At 39.8% G+C, this 12,633-nt stretch overlaps 1 long non-coding RNA gene and 1 pseudogene across 1 annotated transcript in view; one reads left to right on the top strand and one right to left on the bottom strand.

Moving 5' to 3' along the window:
- The window catches only part of LOC129395741 (uncharacterized), a 32,559-nt gene extending 29,035 nt beyond the window's left edge, over positions 1-3,524 (bottom strand). The window contains exon 1 of the long non-coding RNA XR_008622992.2: positions 3,055-3,524. This is a non-coding gene — a long non-coding RNA (uncharacterized LOC129395741). The remainder of the gene's footprint in view (positions 1-3,054) is intronic.
- The window catches only part of LOC129395646 (RNA-binding motif protein, Y chromosome, family 1 member F/J-like), a 353,374-nt pseudogene that overhangs the window by 305,995 nt on the left and 34,746 nt on the right, over positions 1-12,633 (top strand).

Here is a 12,633-nt window from a genome sequence, read left to right as displayed (position 1 = left end):
CTTGGAACGAGGCTGAATTTCAAGCTGTAAATTCCATGATGGAGTCTAAGTCTCCAGTTGTAAATAGCTGGACAGATCCTGAATCTCCAGCCCCAAGTCCTCTGCTATAGGCCGAGACTGATATAGTCATACCATGGACCCAGACTCAATCTTTAGCAGTAAATGCTTGGTCAAAGCCTGTTGCTGATACACTCATACTGTATACAGCCTGCAACTCTATCATTAATCTTCTTTTCACAAAGTTTACATGGTACACTGAAAGCTTGTACTGAAACTAAATGTCTATCATTAAATACCTGGACAGAGGCTATAGCTTCCATAGATATACCCTGGACCCAGGCTGAATTTCCAGCAATAAATCCCTGGACAGAGCCTGTTTTTCATACAGCTACAATTTGGGCACAGGCTGTATCTGCAACAGTAAAGGCCTGGGCACAGCCTTCATCTAATACAACCAGATTATGGTCCCAATCTGAATCCGCAGCATTAATTGCATGGATACTGCCTGTATCTGACACATACATAGGATTGATCCAATTTGAATCTTCAGCAGTAAATCCCTGTATATTGCCTATGTCTAATACATTATCATTGTGGACCCAGCCTGTATCTCTAGCAGTCAATTCGTGGATAGAAGCAATAGTTTCCACAGTCACACCATGGACCAAACCTTTTTTTCTAGCAACAAATCCCTGGACACATCCTGTATCTGATATAGTTGCACTTTGGACCCAGGCTGAATCTTCTGCAGTCATTACCTCCACACAGCCAGTTTCTGACAAAATTATACTGTGGCTGCAGGCCCAGTCTCCAGTAGGAATTATCTGGACACAGACTGTATCTGATATACTTATATTATGGAACTACGAGGAATATTCAGCAGAAAACCCAGAGGCATGGGCTGTAGTTTCCTCAGTGTTACCATGGACCTAGCATATCCCTACAGCAGGAAAAACCTGGAAACTACCTGTGTCTGAATCAATCACTCCGTGATCCCAGTCTGAGTCTCCAGTAGTAAACACAACCTTTGATCCAAGATAAAAATCAAGAGTCTATTTTATGGACACATCATGAAATTGAATGTATCAGTGAATGGACTTTGCCTGAATTTGGAACACTTATATCCTGGATAGTGCCTGGGCCTCCAGCAGCAAAACCATGGTCCCAACCTGAAGCTCTAGTTATAGAACTTTGTTTAAAACTGGAACGGAAAAAATAAAACCTTGGGTTCACCAGAATTTCAAACACTGAGCACATTTACTCCCTTTGGACCTGGTAAAATAGCATCCTGGGCCAAACAGAGAACTACAACTTTAATAACATGGATCCAATCCAAAAGGGATGCCTTCTTCCCATATACACCATCTGAAGTAGGTACAATAAGATCCACAACAATTTCTGAAGCCGTAATAGCAAAATATGGATCCAGACTGAAGCAGGCACAATCCACCCTTGGACTCAAGCTAGAACTAATACAATCAGACCTTTGACTCATGCTGAATTTCAAGCAGTCAGACTCTGGACCCTGTCCTTGTCTGATACGCTACTGTATCAGACTGAAATACAGGCAGCAAAATGCTTGACCATGCCTGATATTAATATTCTGAGTGCTTGGCTTCAGACCCAAAATTATGTAAGAAGAAATGGTACTCAACCTTACTCTCAAACAGTTACTACCTGGATGCAGCCGTAATCCACCCATGGAACCAATCTGAAAAGAATGCAGTCAGACCCTGGTCCCAGTCTGAAGGTGATGTTATCCAACCTTGGACCTATGCTGAAACCAATACTGTCAGACACTGGACCCATTCTGAAACTGATAAAATAAAACAATGGACTGAGCCTGAATCTCAAGCAAGTAGGACCTGGCCTGAGACAGCTATGTTGATATGTTTGTCCCCAAAACGATGCAGTTTGACCCTGGACCCAACTTGAATCTCAAGCGTCACACTCCTGGACCCACAATCAAATTAGCATAAATTACTCTTGGATTTAGCATGCACCTGCTGCAATCAGACCATGGACTTACTCTGGAATTCATCCCTGGACCCACCATGAAACCAATAGAGTGATAAGATACTGGTTCCAGACTCAAATAAATTCAATGAGATACTGGAACCAACCTGAAACTGAAGTATTCCAAATTTGGACTGTAAGCCAAGGAATAAAACCCTGTAACATGACTGAAATTGATACAGTCACATCTTGCTTACAGCCTCAATGTGATACAGTTAAATCCTGAATTCATCCTGAAAGTCAGCCACTTTCTCCCTGGCCCCAGACTGAAGTTGGTATATTTTGTCCCTGGACTCAGCAAAGAGCTGCTACATATCAAACATGGACCCACCCTGAAACCCAAGCAGTGAGACCCTGGAACAAGCAGGAAACTGATATAGTCAGATCTTTGTTTTACATTCAGGTGCATAAAGGCAGCTCATAGGCTTATTCAAAATCTCAAATACTCAGTTCCTCGATCCAGCCTGACATTGATATAATTCACAATTTTATTCAGTCTGAAACTTTGGTTCTAAGATTCTGGCCCAAGGTTCTACCTGCAGTAGTCAAACCACGGATCTTGCTTAAAGGAAGAACACTCATATCTTGGATACTGCCTGTAACCCAAGCAGACACAGACTGGATCCAGTCTGAAGCTGATATTATTGAATCCCTTGTGGATTTTAAAGGTGGCAAAGTGAGAACCTGGATCTAGCCTGAAACAAAAATACTAAGACCCAGAACCCATTATAAGGCTAATATAATTGCATCATTTTCTCCTCCTGAAATTGAGCTGAATGGAGAAACACTATTAATGAGTCATTTTGTCTCCTTGTCTAAACGTGTAACCTTTTTGCCAGTAAAAACAGTTTCTTTCCCAGATCAGTATTTAATAGCTTTGTTAACTGAGATAACTGCCACAGAAAGCCAGGATAAAATCAATTCTCTCCAACCAAGCCAGCTTAAAAGCATTTGGCTTCCTGGAAGAGTTGTTTACCAGCACTATGGAAGGAAATTAAAAATTATCAAGATAAAAGAAAGCCCTGAAGTCCCAGCTACCTTTCTTGTCTCTCTTTCTTCCTCCTTTTTCTTTCTTCTTTCTTGTTCTTTTCCATCTCCATGTACACTGTGTTCTTCTTAAGTCTTTTCTTCTTGTACATTCCCTTCATTCTGCATTTTCCCATCTTGCTCAGTTTTTTCTCCTCTGGTCTCCTCTCCTATTCTTCTTTCCATAGCCTTTTCTGCTAATCCTCTTCAGAAAATATCTTCCTCAACATTTACTGAAGAGTCCATTCTTTCTCAATCTTTTTCATCCTTGCATGCTGCTCCAGCCACACTTTTAATAAAACACCCTCTCCTGATGCCTGGATCTCAATCTGGACCCAAGCCTGTACAACAACCTCTTAGGCATTCAGAACGCAATGTTTCCCTGGATGAGTGTCAACTAGCTGTGATCTGGAAAGAGAGTTTACAGGCTTACTGGCTCTTCAAGACAGGTGTTATTTCTCATGAAACCACAGGCACCTTTAGTCTAGTCGTATGTTTGAGTTAATATACTTGGTACGAAGACTCTTGTTGAAGCCTAAAACCAGAGTTTGTAAGATAAGAGGTTATGTTCTCAGACCTTTGCAAAACCAAAATGTATGTTATTATATGAATCAGCAGAGATGTCTAAATATGAACAGAATATCTTATTTTTGCCAAACAAGATTTATGAACTATGTTTTATGAACACAATTCTATTCAGAGAACAGTATTTTAAAGATAGTCTTACTTCTTAGAAATGTTTTCTTATTTCCACTTGAGGTATGTACATATAGATACACACTGTTGGATAATAGTATTATATCTTGGATATAAATAATAAGATATATAACATATGTACTGTATTATTTGAAGGGAAAATATGGAGATAACCTCTGTAGTTTATCTAAAATTGTTGGATGAATAATGTACATTTCCAAATATTTTCTCAGAATTGAAGATACTGAATTTCCAAGCATATTCCTAAAAACCTAAAATTAGATTTTAGAAATAGGAGACTAGTAACACTAATCTCACTCTGTTCCACAGGTTTATTCCTTCTGCAGAGTATGGGTTACGCCCTGGCCATGTCCCCCTCTTTCCCAACTGCTGGGAGGCAAAAATTGGTGAATTTCCTTGGATAGTTTCCTGCAACTGTCTTTCTCTCATTTCTGTGCTGGCTCCATACTAAATGAACAGTGGATCCTTACCACAGCTAGATATGGCAATTTTATGTAAGTCTGAGTAATTCATTTCAAGATTAAGATATCATTATAAAGCAATTACAACATTGAGATTGTTAATGAATATCTTTCTCTTTGTGTGTCTGTGTCTGTGTGTGAGAGAGAGACAGAGAGAAAGAGAGATGGAGACAGGGTCTTGCTCTTTTGCCCAGGCTGCAGTGCAGTGGCATGATTCACATTAGCCTCAAATTCCCAAGATTAAGGGATTCTCCCACCTCTGCCTCCTCAGTACATGGGACCACAGGCATGCACCACTGATTCTGGCTAATTTTTTTTCATTTTCTCCAGAAAGAAAGTCTTACCATGTTGCCCACCTGGTCTCAAGTGATCCTCAAAAATAGTTTATAAAGTAGTATTTGTACTTTAGTGCTTACCTGGACTTCATCTGATTCACATGATGTACAGGGCTTATTCCAATTGAAATGTGGAAATAATAAGACTTTTTCTTGATTTTTTCCCCAGAAAAAGCTCAGGAGCGCTGGCCCTGGTCCAAATGGGGCTTAGTCATCTTCTGGATTCTGCCTAAGCTTAGACAGTCAGGATTGACAGTGCCATACCCTTCCTAGGTCTCAAGGGACCCCTGGGTTGATCTTCCCGAGGCAGCCACAACATTTTCAACCCCTGGTCCTTCCTGTATGCCCAGAGGAAAGTCTGGAATGGAGTAAATTTATACAACTATGTGACTATTAGCTACCTAGTTGGTCCCTTATGAGGGGTGACTAATGAAGAAGACAATGGCATGGAAGAGAAGTATGTTTGGGAAAAGAATATTATCCTCTCTTGAATAATAAAAAAAAATTGTCTTTCTCTTCACTATGTTTCTCTCTCTAATCTAAGCTAAATTTGAAAACAAACAAACAACCACAAACACCTCTTCTCTGTTTTTCTTCAGAAAGTCCTAGAATTCAGCAAAAAAAAGCACCCAAGCATTCTACAAATAGCACTTGTGTCCAATTTTGCCCCAAGTTGAATGAATTCACTTTTTGTATGGTGGCCAAGAAAGCTATGTGGGAGGCTGGCTGTAAGGTACAAATTCATGGGGTGTGAATACCAGAGAGAAAGAGAAATATCTTGAACAACAAAAGTTACTTCTGGCCCTCCTTCAAAATATTGATTGATATCTTGTCTCTTGTTTTTTGCAGGGTGACCTGAGAGCACCTTTGGTGTGCCAGCGACAGCAAAAGGACACTTGGGTGCAAGTGGGAATCTTGTTACTTTGAGGAGCATTGCACAAAGCCCTGTGTCTTCAGCCAAGTGCACCCTTTCCTTTTCTGGCTCCAGGGAGTGACATGGCCTAGCCATGCACCCTGGCACCATCAAGGACACATGACTACCTCTGCTTCCATGTCCCTTTCAGTCTCTACCTCTACAAATGCCTTGGCTTTTACCTCCACTGCTAGTGCTTTCCGGCCACACTTCATCTTTCTGCCACAGCCTCAGAGTAAGGCTCAAAAACTTGGTAGGAGAAGTAAAGGAAGAAGAGAATGGAAATAGAAAAGAATAGAGGGAACAAGAGTGGAGAGAAAGCTCTTCCTGAGAAATGCTTGAAAAAATTATTTTCCTTATGGCTCACATAGCCATTTCATACTTGATATATGATTCAATTTCCATAGTATCCCTACAGATTACTCTATGCTATAGATCAAATAACATGATTATTATAATTATCTTAAATGCGTATTCTGATAGTAGATAAGTACAATGGATTGATCAATTTCTCATGGCAAAAGATGAATAGGGCTAACATTAAGACACACTCTCCTAACACAAAGACATTTCCTTACCACCATGCAGTACCTGACACTTGTAATATAGTTATTTAAAATTAAGTTTGTTTTAAGTTAAAGATATTATGATGTTTGGAAACAGCATAGTAGTTGATAAGTAATGTGTTTTAGGTGCTAGTGTACTAGACTATATTACAGTGCGACTATCAGGTTCCCCCTTCCCTTGGCTATCAGAAAACTTATCATCAGATTAGCAATGTCTATTTCATGTTACTGTACTTCACCTATTTCCTTGGAAATTGAGTGATCTCTTTTGGTCTCATGTATTAAATGTGCACTTAACTGCAGCTATTTTATAGCTACCACCTATTGCCAAAGCTACAGTAAATAATACTTTAAAACATAAAGGAGGCCATAATTATTTGCTTACATCCTCCAAAGTCTAATTCAAAGACAGCTACACTTAAGATCTTAGTTATGCTTCTAATTTCATCTATACTTCCTTACCCCTTCTATAGACAGGTCATCTTCACCATTTTTATCTCTCTCTCTATATATTAATGAGCATTGCTTCAACTCAGTTTTCTGAGGAATTCTAAAATACTTTTAAAAATATGAGCTCTTTCCTGAACCTCAAACTTAAATTTTCTATTTAAACTATTGGTTTGATATCTCACTAAGATTATAAGTTTAGGAAGATAAGCCCCCTCCAATTTAGAGACAGCTGCCTTATCTCCAAATTTTTCCTTATCTATCTAATATCTTCAAATCATTGTATTTTTTGTGGCCTATCTGCTTCAATGACTTCTAAGTAGCTAAAATCATAGATATACAAATATTGCAGTGGGAGAGAAAGCTGGAATGGCTCCCAATATTTTGATTAAAGAAATTTAAGCTAGGATATAAAGAAACTATGACCTTGGAAAGATAATAACAGGAATACTTTTTTTCAAGGAAAATGCATAAACACAATAGAGGTAGAACTTTGTCTTCGCTAGTCGTATTTAACAATGCTGACTCAGTTAGCAGAAATAGGAGGGATTTAAAACTTTAAAAATCATCTACAGTTGGCAATTCTATTCAAATCAGCACAATTAGGCTTATTTTTCTCCTCAGCTTTGGCAGATCGGATTGCTCTGCAATATGCTATGCCTTGGCAAGCTGTGATCATCAGCCATGGAAGTGATTTCTGCTGTGGTTCCATAGTTAGCCACTGTTGGATTCTCACAGCTGCCCACTGTGTCAGGAACATGTAAGTTTGTGCCTGCCTCTTCCCATACCCTATAATTCATTATCCCATAAATACATTGCTGAAGGTTTCTCTGTCCAAATTCACTTCTATCATGTATGACCATCTGGCATATACAGATAACATTTTTGGTTTAGGCTAAAAATAAATTGTCTCACTGTGTTTGGCTTACTAGTACCTCTGTTAATTAATTCCTCTCCTAATCCCATTGTCTGTGGGCTCTTTATTCATAGATTTCTGATTTCTCTGAAGATAAGCTAGGTACCTTGTGTATCATGACTAAAGAAATATGCTGGAAAGCCTGATGTAGGCTTAAGGTGCTGGTTTTCTAATGAATGTACTATAATAAATTTTTGCCTGTGCACACAGGAATCCTGAAAACACTGCTGTGATTCTGGGCCTGAGGCACACTGGCACACCACTGAGAATTGTGAAGGTGTCTATCATGCTATTTCATGAGAGATTCCGGTTGTTGAGTGGGGTAGAAAGAAATGATCAGGCTTTGCTACTCCTCCAAGATGTCTAGACTCCCATTCGGCTCTTAGCACAGTTGGGCTATCTGAAAAACCTGAATAATTCAGAATGCTGGCTGTCTGGGCCACAAATTATTATACCAGGTCAGCAGTTACTTTTCATATTAGGGTAGCAGCTCTAAAAAAATGAGGTTCATATTTTTAATATTATGGTTCAAGGAATAACTATAATCACAATTGTATCCATTACTAATTATAAGATATTTAATCCACATAAAAGACCCACTAGGAGATTTGTTTTTGTTTTATAAGATGATGGTCCTGATAATAACTTCACAGGATTTTAGATCTGAAAACAATTATATGAGGATCTTTCTATGTATAGTCAATTTCGTAAACCAAAATAGAGATGATTTGCTTTCTAACTCTTTGCTCACTTCAACACAAAGGAAAATGAAGCTTTTTTTGGTTTTATTTTGTTTTTAACCTCTTTATGAAAATGAAGCTGAACTTGACTTGGAATTTGGAATTCCATAAGTAAAATTTACTTGTTAATTTTGAAGAGTGGCATTTAAAAAGTGAGTAAAGGGTGATGATGCTGTCCGCAGTGACTCACTCCTATATTTCCAGCCTTTGGGAGCTTGAACTAGGAGAACCCTTTGGGCCCAGGAATGTGATAGCCACTTGGGCAATATAGCAAGACTTCATCACTAAACAGCAACAACAACAAATAGGCTGGTGTGGTGTTGCACACGTGTAGTCCCAGCTACGTGGGAGGCTGAGACAGGAAGATAGCTTGAGACTAGGAGATTGAGGCTGCAGTTTGTGAAGATTGTGCCAATGCACTCCAGTCTGGGTGACCAAGCAAGAACTTGTCTCAAGAAAAAAGCGGGGGGCTGGCGTGGTGGCTCACGCCTGTAATCCCAGCACTTTGTAAGGCTGAGGCCAGTGAATCACCCGAAGTCAGAAGTTTGAGACCAGTCTGACCAACATGAGGAAACCTCATTTCTGCTAAAAATACAAAATTAGCCAGGAGTGGTGGTGTGTGCCTGTAATCCCAGCTACTCAGGAGGCTGAGGCAGGAGAATTGCTTGAACCCAAGAGGCGGAGGTTGTAGTGAGCCGAGATCAGGCCACTGCATTCCAGACTGAGTGACAGAGCGAAACTCCATCTCAACAACAACAACAACAACAACAACAACAACAACAAAGTCACTAGAAAGAGAATGAAATTGATAAATGTGCAGTGTAAAATGTTAATGGTGAGAAAATAAACTGAATATCTTTGTATGTTATACATACAAGTTTAAAGTAATGAGGAGACAGTGATAAGACAGATCATGGTCTTACCTCAATACTTAGTGATTAAATGTAACATATGTTCTTTAGAATAGTTATAGTCCATTTGTCTTTCTAGGAGAGACCGATGAGAATCCAGAAATGTTAAAGATGCAAGTGATGGAAGCTTCCAGCTGTGCCCACCTGTACCCTGGCATAGGCAGTTCCATTGTTTGCTTCATTACTCAGACCAAAGACTCTAATGCAAATGTGGTACACAGTCGATTATTTTTTGTTCTACATGATAGAAACTATAACTTTGTCCCTGTATAAAATGGTGTACAACATATGTCTAAATAATAAGCGAATTGCTCGTCAGTAGGCAACCATTTTAAAAGTCTTTAATTACAGAACAAAATCTCTGAAAATAATTGCTGTTCATCTCTGAGTTTTCTTACATGGGTTATTAATCTTTAGCCATACTAAATAGCTAGTATGCTGCTCTTCAAACAAATTAGACATTTTATATAATTCCCATATTCTAATAATAGTATCTTTACCCCTCAGACTTTCAAACGAGTCCAACCTTTTTCTATTTCCCCAATTAAAATAACTTTTTAAGGTTTAATCTTCAGTGATTTTTGTAGTAATATTTTTGAAGGTATTTGATCAGGATGATTTACTTTTGTACATATCTGATGTCTCACTTTCTTCTGAATACATCTTTTGTTATCCACTTATTAGATCTAAGGTTAAGAAGTTGGAATAGGGATTTAAATCCAAATGCTACATTTGAATTTACAGGAGTCAGTGAGTTCAGGAAGTGTCATTATGTGCAGACCAATATCTGGCAATGGCAGTTGGAGACAAATAGGCTTCACCAGTCTCAAAGCCCTAGCTACTACAATAAGTCAACACTTCTCCTGGATCTTATCTACTTCAGCAAAGGAAGGCTACCCACTAAACCAGGCCCATGTGCTTTGGGTGAAAACTCCTAAGTCCTCTGGCCTCCTTAAACAGCCAAGCACACTGCCACTTTCTTCAATAACAATTGCTGCAGCCCTGAGACTTTGGTAGCCTAGTGACTATAACTAGTGATGCTACAGTCTGGTCACAGTGTGATAAAACACCAGAGCAACAACAACAAAATATTGACTTAAGCCTTCTAAAATCTCTCTAAATATACCTTCAATAAATATGTTTTTTGCTACATAACAACTGCTTTCTACTTCCCGAACTAACGCTTGGCGTTGGATTGTTTTCATTCTTGAAACTGATTCATAACTGTATATTTAACATGAAGGTGAATGCAGAATTTCATGTGTCAGCAAATAAAATTTTCAAAATGATGCAAAATACAAATGTGAAATTGTATTTGTGAACTTTACTGTTCTTTCAAATTATATTCTAACACCTACCCATTCACACAATTTTTTATAACTATCTGCATGTTCTCTTCAGGTGGGAGAGAAACAGTATCAGAGTTCTTAATAATTTCTAAAAGACAGAATGACAATACTACACAAGATTTAATCTATTCACAATATTGTATTTACTGAATGAAAAAATTACTTTTAAAATCTTACTAAAGTATTAACTAAATAAAATATGTGATTTCGATAACTCTAAAATACATGTACATGAAGAAAATAGAACAAGGATTAAAATACATAAACAAACAAATGAGGCCAGGTGTGGTGGCCCACGCCTGGAAACCCAGCATTTTGGGAGGCCAGTGTGGTCGGATCACTTGAGGTCAGGAGTACAAGACCAGCCTGGCAAATATGGTGAAGCCCAGTCTTGACTAAAAATACAAAAATTAGCTGGACATGGTGGCATGCGCCCGTAATCTCAGCTCCTCAGAAGGCTGAGGTAGGGGAATCCTTGAAGCTGGGAGGCAGAGTTTGCAGTCAGCCGAGATCGTGCCACTTCACTCCAGCCTGGGTGACATAGTGAGACTCCATCTCAAAAGAAACAAACAAACAAACACCCAAAAACTAACGAATTAAAAAAAAAAATCAGTACTAGAAAAAGTGCTCACAGGAAACTCACATATCTAACAGAAAACAAAATTCCTTTAAAACGAAAGTTCCAGAAGGGGCAAATAAGAAAACAAATTTAACATCTCATATATAAAATACAAACAGTAAACTGAAAAGAACCACAGGGGAAAAATATCAAAGTTTACAACTAAGCTCTCTAAAAGAAACTGAAAATCCCTCAAAAACTTCCTAGTGTCCATGTCTCTGTATTGCAAAAATGATCATAAAAATTGCCAGGAGTAGAACAATAAAAATGTATCTTAAAACTTCATAAACACTTCAAGTCTCACATAAAAATTGTAATGAAAAATGGATCAGTCTGCAGTTTTTTCATACAATTATGAACAAATTATATTTCCTCATACTTAAATTTGCTTTTCAATATTCTAAGAAATTAACTTTTATATTAACAGTAGGCGATGTAACAAAGCAGGTCTTTATCAAGATAACTGACACTGGATGTCCACGGCATTACTCAGGTGGGTCTTAATTCCCAGCCAGTGTGTGTCCCTCCCTGGACACACACTGAAGGTCCCCATCCATTTTGTAATCTCTTAACATTTCCTCCCCCGGAGGAAACACTAAAATACAAGTACATGGAGAACGTAGAACATTTCCTCACACTGGAGCCCAGTGTTGTCTTCCAGATTCCCTGTGCAGTGGCCTGTCTTATCTGGCAAGGAAGGAAAGTGGGAGTGAGAATGACAGAGAGGAGAATGCATGTCAGGGGAGCCTGGGCTCCTTGAAACAGAACATGACGGGCCTGGGAGAACCATTCCAAAAGGACATAAACCTAGAAGGGCCTCAGGTGGACATCCGCACAGAGAGGGAGGGGGCCCTGGTTGAGCTCGAACTGAGCCCCAGTGGGTAGCAGGCCTCAAGGCAGGGGAGGGAGGTGGAGAGTGATGATAAGACAGCTATCCCTTAAGCCTTGCTTCTCACCCACTGACTTTAGCCACATATGCATCATAGGTAGCTTAGGGTTCCCCAATCCTTAAATGTGGGTGTTACAGTTCCCTTATGGGCCGTTCTGCCCCAACCCATGGATGGCGTGGGATTGCTCACTGCAGTCTCCTCCATGATCCTTGGATTCTCCAAGTAGGGCACAGATCCAGGACTCAAAGGCCTTTCAGTTCACAGCTCTAGGCTCCTTGGCTGGCCTCCTCTCTGTTCCCTCTCTAATGCTGTCCCTCCCCTCCCCGGGGTAGAACTGCAAGGGATTGAGCCATAGGCCTGGCTGATGATCTGGGGGAATGTAGAAGGGGGTCCACTACAGGTCAGGTCAGGGTTCAAAGCCAATTCCCCAAAGGCCAAGGAATGACCAGCGAGGTCCTTTCCTATGATGCCCCACGGCAGACTCGACCTCAGAAATCCTGCCAAAACCCAGGCAGTCATGTTCAGCCAACCAACTGAACAAGCTCAGGTAGGCCATATTCTGCCTGCAGCTGGAGGCTTGACCTTCAAGATCCCAGAACCGGTGGACTGCAGTGGAACGAGACACCCTGTATCCTGGAGGCAGAGGAGCCAGGAAGGTTCAAGCCAGGCTGACCCTCCCACACACCAGCTCCCCTACAATGCTGGGAGGCATTCCTTACCAGGGATG

This window comes from Pan paniscus, chromosome Y, assembly GCF_029289425.2.
Source record: "Pan paniscus chromosome Y, NHGRI_mPanPan1-v2.0_pri, whole genome shotgun sequence".
NCBI classification, from domain to species: Eukaryota; Metazoa; Chordata; class Mammalia; order Primates; family Hominidae; genus Pan; species Pan paniscus.
The sequence above is the reverse complement of the archived record's forward strand: the minus strand, read 5'-3'. Positions and strand labels throughout refer to the sequence as shown.